This window comes from Micropterus salmoides, unplaced genomic scaffold (genome assembly GCF_014851395.1).
Source record: "Micropterus salmoides isolate LMB-PRFRI ecotype aquatic unplaced genomic scaffold, ASM1485139v1 Ms_hic_scaffold_2418, whole genome shotgun sequence".
Taxonomy (NCBI): Eukaryota; Metazoa; Chordata; class Actinopteri; order Centrarchiformes; family Centrarchidae; genus Micropterus; species Micropterus salmoides.
The window spans coordinates 1-13,937 of NW_024041616.1; the positions used below are offsets into that span (position 1 = coordinate 1).

The 13,937-nt window shown below is 39.0% G+C and overlaps 1 long non-coding RNA gene across 1 annotated transcript; it reads right to left on the reverse strand.

Moving 5' to 3' along the window:
* Positions 1 to 11,195: 11,195 nt before the first annotated feature.
* On the reverse strand, positions 11,196 to 11,561 carry LOC119918789. Its single transcript, XR_005447499.1, has 2 exons — positions 11,436 to 11,561; positions 11,196 to 11,325 (listed from the first exon to the last, which is right to left on the reverse strand). It is a non-coding gene; the product is annotated as an uncharacterized LOC119918789 (long non-coding RNA).
* Positions 11,562 to 13,937: the final 2,376 nt, after the last annotated feature.

The following is a 13,937-nucleotide window of genomic DNA, read 5'->3' on the forward strand; positions in this document are numbered from 1 at the left end:
GTTTATTATTTTATTTTCAAGGACGTCACCACTGAATGCAAATTTTACGGGTCTCTTAATACTGTGTCATGGTTGATTATTATTACAAAGGCAGTTCAGGTAGAAAGGACTTTGTGTTATGGTTTTGGGTTTGACTTTAGCTATGTCCTGGTTTATTTTATGAGAGTCCTCCTTCATGTGTCTTGGATTACTTTACTTTACCTCCTGTGATTGTGTGTTTTTCAGGACAGTTTTGATTGTCTGCCCACCCTGATCCTAATCTGGAGCAGTGTTGGGAAGGTTACATTAATTATCATAGTAATGTAAGGACTATGGCAGGAAATTGCAAAGGAATACATTGTGCACATGAAAAACATGCAGAGCAACAAATGAATATTATTCAACATATAGCCGAGCTTTTTACAGATAATGTTCAGATGTAACCCCCAATGTAATCATGAACATTTCCATTAGTAACTGTAATTTAGTTATACATTTTTCAGTAAATGTAGCGGATTACAGTTAAATTTATTTTGTAATTAAATTTTAACAATATTACATGTAAATAGTTACTCCACAACATTCGTCTGGAGTGTTTCAATTCCACATGTTCCATGTTACCCTGTTTGAAAAACTGTTTAACATTTTTATGTTAAATTTTTGTCTGGACCAGGAAGTTTTCTAATGAATATCTGAAAATTATATAATCATTTAATATTATGAAAAGCAAGGGTGAAATTATGTACCAGACAGCTAATTTGGAGGTGCATTTATAAAAAAGCCATCTTAACTTTTATTATTGAAGTTAATGTAAGAATAATATGGCTTCACTAAATCACTGGAATAGAAATACTGACAGTGCCAAATAAAATGTTTTATCCTAAATCAACTTAAAGAGAAATTTGGGGAAATTTAAAGTTCTTTTATGAACTATGTAATTCATTCCAATGTTGTTGGTGCCTGAATTTATAATTTGTGTGTGGAGAAAGAAAGGCAGAGTACTATTTAATTAAAGACTTTTAATTGAAGTGCATCCATGCATGACACAGAAGGAGCAAAGGAGCCACACAAAAATCTATTTAAATGTGTTTTTTTTTTAAGTACAATTACACCCAAGATGACAAGATGTTACATGACCTACCTGAAGTGCTTCCTGTTAAAATCTGCAAAATTAGGAGCAATAACAAACCCCCAGGCACCCCCATTATGGACCACATCCACGACACCAACTTGCTGAAAAAACAAAAAGAAGTCTTAAAATCACATTTTCAAAAGATGCTGCCATATTCATTACTTTGCCAGACATTGTTCTTACCTTTGAAAGACTGTGGGAACCCAGGAGTTAGTGACAGTGAATATCTCCCAGTGAGTGACAGTGTGAGAATTTATAGGCCCCTATGTGTGCTCAAAAGACCAATGGGGGTCACCGACAGCACCGATACATGTAGTATGACATCAAATGAGTTACTTATTAATCAAATAACGTAAAATGATCAATTCAGACTTAACTGGCACACAAACAAATGCCTGAGTCACTATATTTTATGGTACCACAATCTATCTCAGGTCAGTGTTGAAACAAGGAGACTCTAGGTTTGTACATTCCAATATTAATACCATTTATAACCACACTTCATCAACATTGACTGAAAAGCCAGAGAGCACACTGAGTACTCTCGAAACTCCATGAAAATTAGTTTCACCAATTCAAGGGCCACGTACTTGCTGTTTCCAATGTCAAATAGACTGTGCCTTTCTAGTCCTCCGACCAGTCAAAGCACAAACAAAACATGTCGCATTCACCCGTTCACACACATTCATACACTGATGACACAGCCTTCAGGAGCAATTTTGGGTCCAGTATCTTAGACAAAGTTATTTCAACATACAGACTTGAGGAGCCGGGGATCAAACACCTACCGATAAGTGGGCGACACGCTCTTCCTCCTGTGCCACAGCCTCAACTGTACCTGACAGTTTATATTTACATCTTACTCAGTTTGACTGAGCAAATGCCATCCATTTCAGTAAATTGTAAGAGGACCATGAATTAGGATTATTTTGTCAATATCTTAAAAGTCTAAGGAAGAAGGAAGGACATGCAGTTAGAAATACATTTTAAAAGATGTCAACCGTTTGATGAACCCCTTGATGTCAGAGGCATCAGGTAAATCTCAACGCTTCTCTCATCATGCATCAGTATGGCATGTGCATGTTGGACCCCATCTTATATCTCTGCATTATATATCTGCCTTTGAAAAGGTTTGTTTTTATGAAATTAGGAGCATCTCACTTGTACAGCTGGGAACAGTGTGTGAATGGGTGAATGTGTTGTAGCGTAAAACGATTTGTTGTTGCGAAGACTTGAAAGGATACAGACCATTTAGCAACTTGATTCATTGTGTAATTATTATGGTAATAAGTCACTTATTATGTTTATTTTTGGAATCACTGCAGCCCTTCTTGCAATCATATTTCAAAACTCACTTCTTCTTCAGTGTTTTATTATTCTGACGTAAATGGTACTTTGTTCCATTTTAAGACGGCTAATAAGATTTTTACAACACTTTATGCAAGTACCAGTGTGCAATAGTGTGCCCTTCATACAGTATTACTAATAGTGCTACGTACAAAGCAATTGTTGGAAAGTTGGGCATCATTTCAAAGGAAAGCCATACACAAACACAGCAATCAGTCACACAGGCACTGCTAAGAAAGCGCATGTTTGTGTGGATATTAGCTCAGACACCTTCAATGCTAAGATGTCAAATAATCAACACTAAAATAAAGAACACAATACATCACAGCACATGGTGACAGATTAACATAAATGTTATAGAACATTCTCAAGTGTCTTAATTGATGTGACAAGGAAAAGTAAGACAGGTCTAGCTTGGAGTCATTAGCTGACCCCACAAGTGTTCACTGACCTTCCAGCTGTAGTTCTTTCTCACATGTAACTGTCCTTGTTAGGGAGACAACAGTTAGACTGATAAGGTAGAGACAGTAGCTCAGGCGTCAGGCTGGCAAAAATCAGTGTTCTCTGGGAATCTGACAAGGTTGAGTCTTACAAAATGTTTAACAAAAACTTACTGGCTCCACAGATTAGCGTACAACTCATGGATAGAATTTGATTCCAATTTGACGAAGCATCGGAGTCTAAACATCAGATAGATTTGTTGTTCTAGGTAAAGGCCAGCTAAAGATGAACTAAGAGGAAAACCTACAGGAACTAGGGGAAGACAGAAACATAAAAGTGACCAAATGCTCTGTTGTTATCGTTCAGATTTGGTGTTGGCATTTAACGTGTTCAAATGTTGAATGCTGGCACTGTATCTCCTTGGCTGGGCTCAATAAACCAAACTATGTTAAGAGGTGGTATAATGCTGTATGTTGTTCCTCAAATGTTGTATGTTGTTCATCAAATGTAAGTCACTTTGGATAAAAGTGTCTGTTAAATGAGTAAATGTAAATGCTTTTTGCCTTTTTCCCTCTCCTTCTAGCTTGAGACTTTCACTCTTCTGTTGTTGTTAATTTAAAGTTAATATGATGTAGGATTGTATAGAAAATCAAATGATTTATATGATGTGGTGGGAAAAGGATGTTTAAATAAACAGCTCAGGCTAACACTTGTCTTTCAGTGAATTTTATTCAAGTCTTCTGCAGAAGGAACTCACAGGGACACATACGCATCAGAGAGTATCATCCAAGTGAGCTGCAGTTAACAGCTCATGCAGCTTTTATCTTAGTCTCAGGGTCGGAGTACTATCTCATCAAGGTGTCTTTGAGCGTTCCCGAGGGACACTCAATCTGGATCTATAGAAAGACGCCCATGTCCAAGGTACATGTGGTGAACCACTGAGTCCTGACCCCACTGGACATATGTTAAAGCATCACACACATTTACCTTCCATTGACCCCTGGAGGCCCCTAGTGAGATTAGTTACATGGCAGTGTTTTAAAGATGGTTCATGAAATTCCCATTACAATCCTTAATGGTTTGAAAAAAAAAGTTTACTGTCCTATGAAAATTGTTTACCCCCCTCGGAAGTGATCATGTTTTATTGTTTTACTGCTATGAGTCAAAGACTTTACGTCAGTGTTTCGATGCAGATCAACGGGATCTCAAAGTAATGTAATTTCATTAGAAATGTAATTCTTAAAAGTCTAAGGAAGAAGGAAGGACATGCAGTTAGAAATACATTTTAAGAGATGTCAACCGTTTGATGAACCCCTTGATGTCAGAGGCATCAGGTAAATCTCAACGCTTCTCTCATCATGCATCAGTATGGCATGTGCATGTTGGACCCCATCTTATATCTCTGCATTATATATCTGCCTTTGAAAAGGTTTGTTTTTATGAAATTGAACAGTGTGTGAATGGGTGAACGTGTTGTAGCGTAAAGCGATTTGTTGTTGCAAAGACTTGAAAGGATACAGACCATTTAGCAATTTGATTCACTGTGTAATTATTATGGTAATAAGTCACTTATTATGTTTATTTTTGGAATCACTGCAGCCCTTCTTGCAATCATATTTCAAAACTCACTTCCTCTTCAGTGTTTTATTATTTTGACGTAAATGGTACTTAGCCCATTTTAAGATGGGCTAATAAGATTTTTACAACACTTTATGCAGGTAAGTACCAGTGTGCAATAGTGTGCCCTTCATACAGTATTACTAATAGTGCTACGTACAAAGCAATTCAAACAATTTGTTGGAAAGTTGGGCATCATTTCAAAGGAAAGCCATACACAAACACAGCAATCAGTCACACAGGCACTGCTAAGAAAGCGCATGTTTGTGTACTGCATTTGAGGATATTAGCTCAGACACCTTCAATGCTAAGATGTCAAATAATCAATACTAAAAGTAAAGAACACAATACATCACAGCACATGGTGACAGATTACAGTTTCTCGATTGTTTACACACATTTTCTGAAAGAATGCCTCATATTCTCAGAACTCTACACACAAATCAAAAAACACACACACACACACACACACAGGGCAAAACCCCTCAATTCTCCTGCAAAATGAAACTTTACATTCAAAACAATGTTATTTCTTCTCAAAATGGTATTATGTTTTCAAATGACACACACAAACCATCATATGAATAGACATTCATAAGAACCAGTTGAACACTGATGTACTCAATGTAAAACACTATGATGAATGGAAAAAACTTCTTCTCCATTCATCATAATGACTTAGGCCTTTTTTTGTTCAGTGTTACACTTACTACAGACAGTACATACATAAGTGTGTTGTAAAATATTTGAGAATATTGTTTTTATACTCAGAACACACATATACATGGTAACAAATATATTTTATTTGTCCCACAAAAACAATGTACACAGTGTACATCCCATTCCCAACCAACAAAGTTGCACATACACTACATACAAAAAACAGAAGAATTTACTGTACACAGTTACAGTAAAAAAAAATTAAAAAACAAAACAAAAACAAACTATGCTGCATCCTCTCTTCTGTTGCGGTCTGGCCACAGCACCTCATCCACATCACAAGCAATGTTTTCCCTGGCCAAGCAGTGGGGGAAATATCGCCTAGCATGGCGATTCCAGCCATGAAAAGCATCAGCTGCTATATCTCCACATGCATCCTCCATAGCTTGAAGAGGTATACGCGTTGGTGGATTTCGGTCATAGACTTTCCATCTCCAGGCAGAAAAAAAAATCCTCAATAGGATTGAGGAATGGAGAATATGGAGGGAGATAAACAACTGAAAAGTGTGGGTGGGCAGTGAACCAGTTACGAACCAGAGCAGCCCTGTGGAAACTTACGTTGTCCCAAATGACAACGTACCTGAGCTGCTCTGGGCCATCTACCTGATCTGGTGGAATGAGTGTGTTGTGTAGGGTGTCCAGGAATGTGATCAGATGGGCGGTGTTGTAGGGGCCAAGGGTAGCATGGTGATGGATGACGCCGTGGTGGGTAATCGCTGCACACATTGTGATGTTCCCTCCGCGCTGGCCAGGGACTTCAACAATGGCACGCTGGCCGATGACATTCCTTCCCCTCTTTTGTCTTTTTGTGAGGTTGAACCCAACCTCATCAATGAAGATGAACTGGCGCTCCACTGCAGCCACCTCTAGCTCAAGGACTCTCTGAAACACACATGACAATATCAGAAATAGACATGGAGTGGTCACTATTGTGAAGTACAATCATTATGATTACAATATTGAAATATGCATAATTTACTGTATACAGTGTTGAGTGTATGCATCAATTGTGGGACTCACTTGCACATAGGTATATCGCAATTCTTTGACTCTTTCTGAATTGCGTTCAAATGGGACCCTGTAGACCTGCTTCATCCTGAGATGATTTCTGCGCAAGACACGGTCCAGTGTTGATAAGCTTACCCTATCAATATTTTGAAATATGTCATTGTTTTCTATATTTTTCTTTGTATTTGCTGTAATGTTATGTGTTGTTTTCTAGGACCATGTTTATGATTTCAGTTTCCTGTCCAGGAGACAGAAGACATTCCCGACCACCTTGTGTGGAAATCTTTCAGTTCTGCCAAACAAATAGTAAAATACTGTAAATACAAAGTAGGTATACATTTCCTAAATACTTGTAACATACTTTACAGTATTTTTACAGTCCTACAGAACGTCCACAGGCAATACTGTACTACTGTACTCGTTGAGTACTGTATTGATATGCAGTACTGCAATTTGCTAGTGAGAGTAGATTTCTTACCTATTCTCATTTCGGAAAGTCCGGATGATGGATGCTACAGTGTACCTGCTCCGATTTGGCTGTACTCTTTGCCCAGCCTCCCTCATTGTTAGAGCATGGTTGACCACATGATCAACCAAAGTGGCTCGGATCTCAGAGATTACGGTCCTTGGCCTTCCCCGTCCGTCCTCGTCCCCCGTTTCCAATGTTGGCATCCATTGCTCCATTGAAGAGCTCACCTGTTGACCTTTTATGCTAAAGCTCTGATTGCTAATTAGAAAAAACTGTGTGACGGGTGTTTGCCCTTGTGATGAGTCAGTGTGCATATTTGAATGGCAGTGTGTTCCTTGAGAAAACAAGATATTTTCTGCATGAAACTTGTGCCAAAAGCAGAGAATTGTGTGTAGTGTTTTGAAAAAAGTGTGTTTTAGTGCTTGTAGTTTAGCAGAATTGGTTCAGGGGGTTGGTGAATGAGTTACATGTTGTGGTCATTGTGTCTCAAGTACCAGAATTTGTGTGTAAACAATTGAGAAAAACTGTTACATTGGGTGTTTTGATCTTTGTCATAAATGTTATAGAACATTCTCAGGTGTCTTAATTGATGTGACAAGGAAAAGTAAGACAGGTCTAGCTTGGAGTCATTAGCTGACCCCTTCCAGCTGTAGTTATTTCCTCACATGTACAGTGAGGAAAATAAGTATTTGAACACCCTGCTATTTTGCAAGTTCTCCCACTTAGAAATCATGGAGGGGTCTGAAATTGTCATCGTAGGTGCATGTCCACTGTGAGAGACATAATCTAAAAAAAAAAAAAAAAAAAAAAAATCCAGAAATCACAATGTATGATTTTTTAAACTATTTGTATGATACAGCTGCAAATAAGTATTTGAACACCTGAGAAAATCAATGTTAATATTTGGTACAGTAGCCTTTGTTTGCAATTACAGAGGTCAAACGTTTCCTGTAGTTTTTCACCAGGTTTGCACACACTGCAGGAGGGATTTTGGCCCACTCCTCCACACAGATCTTCTCTAGATCAGTCAGGTTTCTGGGCTGTCGCTGAGAAACACGGAGTTTGAGCTCCCTCCAAAGATTCTCTATTGGGTTTAGGTCTGGAGACTGGCTAGGCCACGCCAGAAACTTGATATGCTTCTTACAGAGCCACTCCTTGGTTATCCTGGCTGTGTGCTTCAGGTCATTGTCATGTTGGAGACCCGGCCTCGACCCATCTTCAATGCTCTAACTGAGGGAAGGAGTTGTTCCCTGAAATCTCGCAATACATGGCCCCGGTCATCCTCTCCTTAATACAGTGCAGTCGCCTTGTCCCATGTGCAGAAAAACACCCCCAAAGCATGATGCTACCACCCCCATGCTTCACAGTAGGGATGGTGTTCTTGGGATGGTACTCATCATTCTTCTTCCTCCAAACACGGTTAGTGGAATTATGACCAAAAAGTTCTATTTTGGTCTCATCTGACCACATGACTTTCTCTCATGACTCCTCTGGATCATCCAAATGGTCATTGGCAAACTGAAGACGGGCCCTGACATGTGCTGGTTTAAGCAGGGGAACCTTCCGTGCCATGCGTGATTTCAAACCATGACGTCTTAGTGTATTACCAACAGTAACCTTGGAAACGGTGGTCCCAGCTCTTTTCAGGTCATTGACCAGCTCCTCCCGTGTAGTTCTGGGCTGATTTCTCACCTTTCTTAGGATCATTGAGACCCCACGAGGTGAGATCTTGCATGGACCCCCAGTCCGAGGGAGATTGACAGTCATGTTTAGCTTCTTCCATTTTCTAATGATTGCTCCAACAGTGGACCTTTTTTCACCAAGCTGCTTGGCAATTTCCCCATAGCCCTTTCCAGCCTTGCGGAGGTGTACAATTTTGTCTCTAGTGTCTTTGGACAGCTCTTTGGTCTTGGCCATGTTAGTAGTTGGATTCTTACTGATTGTATGGGGTGGACAGGTGTCTTTATGCAGCTAACGACCTCAAACAGGTGCATCTAATTCAGGATAATAAATGGAGTGGAGGTGGACATTGTGAAGGCAGACTAACAGGTCTTTGAGAGTCAGAATTCTAGCTGATAGACAGGTGTTTAAATACTTATTTGCAGCTGTATCATACAAAGAAATAGTTAAAAAATCATACATTGTGTTTTCTGGATTTTGTTTTTTAGATTATGTCTCTCACAGTGGACATGCAAGTACGATGACAATTTCAGACCCCTCCATGATTTCTAAGTGGGAGAACTTGCAAAATAGCAGGGTGTTCAAATACTTATTTTCCTCACTGTAACTGTCCTTGTTAGGGAGACGACAGTTAGACTGATAAGGTAAAGACAGCAGCTCAGGCGTAAGGCTGGCAAAAATCAGTGTTCTCTGACAAGGTTGAGTCTGACAAAATGTTTAACAAAAACTTACTGGCTCCACAGATTAGCGTACAACTCATGGATAGAATTTGATTCAAATTTGACGAAGCATCGGAGTCTAAACATCAGATAGATTTGTTGTTCTAGGTAAAGGCCAGTCACTTTGGATAAAAGTGTCTGTTAAATGAGTAAATGTAAATGCTTTTTGCCTTTTTCCCTCTCCTTTATTGAGTTTGCAAAGTGAAAAAGCCCATAGTCCACCCCAAAGGGAGTTCCCATCTCCCACAGAAAACACTGCTCTGAACTGCCAGAAAACAGCTCATTTGCAGTCCAGCCGCTTCCCTTTCATGACGACATAATTGCTGAAGTTCGAAACAGCTGATGGATTACAATTTCAGGATAATGGATGAAGAAATTCATTCATTCTTTTGTCCATGCTTTTACTCTTCTGTTGTTGTTAATTTAATGTCAATATGATGTAGGATTGTATAGAAAATCAAATGATTTATATGATGTGGTGGGAAAAGGATGTTTAAATAAACAGCTCAGGCAAACACTTGTCTTTCAGTAAATTTTATTCAAGTCTTCTGCAGAAGGAACTCACAGGGAAACATACGCATCAGAGAGTATCATCCAAGTGAGCTGCAGTGTAACAGCTCATGCAGCTTTTATCTTAGTCTCAGGGTCGGAGAACTATCTCATCAAGGTGTCTTTGAGCGTTCCCGAGGGGACACTCAATCTGGATCTATAGAAAGACGCCCATGTCCAAGGTACATGTGGTGAACCACTGAGTCCTGACCCCACTGGACATATGTTAAAGCATCACACACATTTACCTTCCATTGACCCCTGGAGGCCCCTAGTGAGATTAGTTACATGGCAGTGTTTTAAAGATGGTTCTCATGAAATTCCCATTTCAATCCTTCATGGTTTAATAAAAAAAGTTTACTATGCCTATGAAAATTGTTTACCCCCCTTGGAAGTGATCATGTTTTATTGTTTTACTGCAATGAGTCAAAGACTTTACGTCAGTGTTTCGATGCAGATCAACGGATCTCAAAGTAATGTAATTTAATTAGAAATGTACAACCTAATGTTTAAAATATTTATTTTATTCAGTAAAAACCCTTCATTTTAGGTTCATAATGTAATTCAATTCAAGTAATTTTCAAAGTCAAAACACTTTTGCCACAGCCTTGACGACATTTCTTTACAAACAAAACAATAAGAGAAATCAATCACCTTATATAAAAGAGAAAGCACCAAACTCACAGAAGCTGGAACAATCAAATGTTTGGCACTTTTGCTTGACAAATGATGTATACAATTAGTTATTAAAACAGTTGCCAATTAATTTGTCAATTGACTTATTGATTAATTAAAAAGTATTATTTGTAACAAAAGTATAATTAGATATTAGATTAGAATTTATCCACAACAGGTGTAAACTTGCTTTTGCCTTCACAAGGTGGTCAAGCATCTATATTAATAAATAAATTATAGCAGAGGTCAAAGCATAGTACAGCACAATAAAATAAATAGGCACAGAACCAGCGGCCTAAATTAGCAACATAATTGGAGCTGAAACAATTTGTCAATTATCCCATTCTTATTCCACTGAGGGAAACTTAATCTGCAATTATTTTAATAGTCTATTAATCTTTTGAGTCGTTTTTCAAGCAAAAATGTTGAACATGTGCTTGTATCAGCTTCTCCATTGTCAGGTTATGGCTATTTATTCATTTTAAATCATATTTACTACATGTAAATATATAATATATTTAGGTTGTGGGCAGTTAGTTGGACAAAAAGATCAATCTGGAGATGTCACATTGGTAACCTGTGATGGTCAAATGCTGTTAATAGACAAAACGGTTAGTCAAGAAAATAATTTGCTAATTAATCTAGCCCCAAACCTGTATGCAGGGTTCAATAAAGTCAAGACATGTGAAATATTAGACCTTTTATACTGCTTCTCTAGTGGGACTTTATAGCACCTGCCTAAATTTAGTAGACTGGTTTCAGTGTAAACTGTGAATGTGTAATTAATTTCTTCCCTAATGTAATTAACTGCACATATTAACTCACCATCCTGCAGCCTCAGTGGAGGGACGAGCAGACCTACCTCAGAACAGGGAGCAGGACTTAGGGGGTCTGAAGGGATTATCACTAGAGGGGACCCCGACCAGGAGAGGGTCCTTGGAGGCATTTTGCAGACAGAAGTTTCTCAGCTCAGCAGCAGCCACGGACACCTGCAGAGCCAGACAATATTCGTGTGTGGGACGAAACATAGCAGCAAATCACATGTACGGTATCTGTAATGCTCTGTCAAACCCAGTCTCTCATTTAGCTGCATACTCACACTTACTGCCACTGTTTTGCGTAAAATTTACAAGAGCGCCACAACGTTACACGGGCGGGTGTGTCCTCCACTGTGTAACTTTTTAGTAGACACTGTCCCGTTGTTTCCTTTAGAAAACGAAGACTATGAGATGGAAACATTGGTCACTCGATGCCCGGCCTCCTCTGTGCCAGCACGCCTTTCTATTGGGCGCTAGGCGTGTCAATCAAAAAGTGGCTAGAAATCCACGCCCCCCTGCATTCGCTGGCCATTATTATGAGTTTCCTAGAGAGCAGAGCAGGAGTGGATCCTGTGACCTTCAGCTGGAGGTGAACAACCACTAACACTATGGTTACTCACCACTTTATTTAACTTACCACTTTGTTACTATTTTAAATAAGACATGTTAAATATGAGTGTACATTTTGTTGCTTGAATTTATTGCACTCACACCCACCAGACCAGAAAGCAAGTGAAAGCTGTGGTGGTCAACACCACACAGTTTGGTGTGGATCGGATACCAGGTCCAGGATGAACAATATCAATACCAAGGCTGATACGTTATATATCTAAAAATGGCAAATGGACTACGAGGATATCGCTGCTCACATGCATGTGATAACAGATGGTTCCCAGGACATGATCTAATGTGAGACAGATCCAATTATTTTGAAACTTGAATATTTTAATGTCGATATAATAAAAATAAAAAGAGGATATGACAGCTCTCACCAATCAAACGAATAAGAACAGAACGCCACATCTCAGATTACACAATCAACAACCAAAGTTAAAAAATATATTAGAAGAAACATATTGCTGAACTCAGACAAAACAGAAATCCTGGTCATCGCGTCCCAGAAGATGGCAAAACAAATACTGCCATCTGCTGGTTCCCTAGTAAATCACATTAAGCCTGTGGCAAAGAACCTTGGTGCTTGGTTTGTTTGGTTTGTAATTTAAATTTCGAGCAGCACACCACAAAGCTTGTTCAATCATGTTTTTATCAACTTAGAAATATAGCAAAAATTCGATCTATGTTAACTTTTAAGGACACCAAGACCATTTTACACGCCTTCTCTCATCACGCCTGGATTATTGCAACAGCCTTTTTACCTGTTTAACCCAAAAATCTATTGATCGACTCCAGACTGTCCAGAACTCAGCTGCCAGGCTTTTAACCAGAACAAAGAAATATGACCACATTACTCCTATTTTAGCTTCATTACACTGGCTCCCAGTATGTTTTAGAATTGACTTTAACATTTTATTGATCACTTTTAAAGCTCTTCATGGCCTCTCGCCTTGTTATATTTCTGAACTTTTAGTCCCATACACACCAGCACGTACCTTGAGATCCTCGGGCAGAAGTCTGTTGTCTGTTCCAGAGTCTCGACTGAAAACTAAAGGGGACAGAGCGTTGCTGTCAGGGCCCCGAGGCTCTGGAACAGCCTGCCTGAGGAAATCAGGTCGGCTGAGTCAGTGAACTCTTTTAAGTCCCTTCTTAAAACATACTTTTATAGGAGAGCCTTTCCCGATCTTATTTGACTTTATTTTATCCCTTTTATTTTATTCTATTTTACTGATTTTATATTTATCTTAAACATGTATTTTAGTCTTTTCAATGTTTTCATGCTTTTATCTTGTATTTTTTTGTATTATTGTCTTTTGGGTATTATTGTCTTTACACTTGTTAAAGCACTTTGTAACTTGTTTTTGAAAAGTGCTCTACAAATAAAGATTATTATTATTATTGGTGAGTACTGTACATAAGCATGTTTGTGTGCACATGAAACAAAACAACCCAGGTGAAACTGATACCCTGATCAGGTTGCAGGCCCGATCTGAGTCAATATATGTCAAAAATGCTTCCGACATTTTAAAGTAAACAGAATTTTTTGATTGTGATAAGTATGTCAGATAGTAAAGGGACTTCTGTTTGAATATAATTCTGTGGCAGTTAGCCAGGCATGGTTTCATGCCTGTAATCCAGTTTAATAAAATACACTATATTGCCAAATGTTTTAGGACACCGCTCCGAATCATTGAATTCAGGTGTTCCAACCACTTCCATGGCCACATTTGTATAAAATCAAGCATCTAGGCACGCAGACTGCTTCTACACACATTTGTGAAAGAATGGGTCGCTCTTAGGAGCTCAGTGAATTCAAGCGTGGTACTGTGATAGGTTACTACCTGTGCAATAAGTCCATTCATGAAATTTCCTCACTATATAGTCCATGGTCAACTGTTAGTTGTATTATAACAAAGTGCAATGCAAAGCGTTGGCTGCAGTGGTGTAAAGCACGCTGCCACTGGACACTAGAGCAGTGGAGACCTGTTCTCTGGAGTAACGAATCACGCTTCTGTCTGGCGATCCGATGGATGAGTCTGGGTTTGGCAGTTGCCAGGAGAACAGTAATTCCCTGACTGCATTGTGCCAAGTGTAAAGTCTGGTGGAGGGGGAATTATGGTTGGGGTTGTTTTTCAGGGGTTGGACTTGGCCCCTTAGTTCCAGTGAAA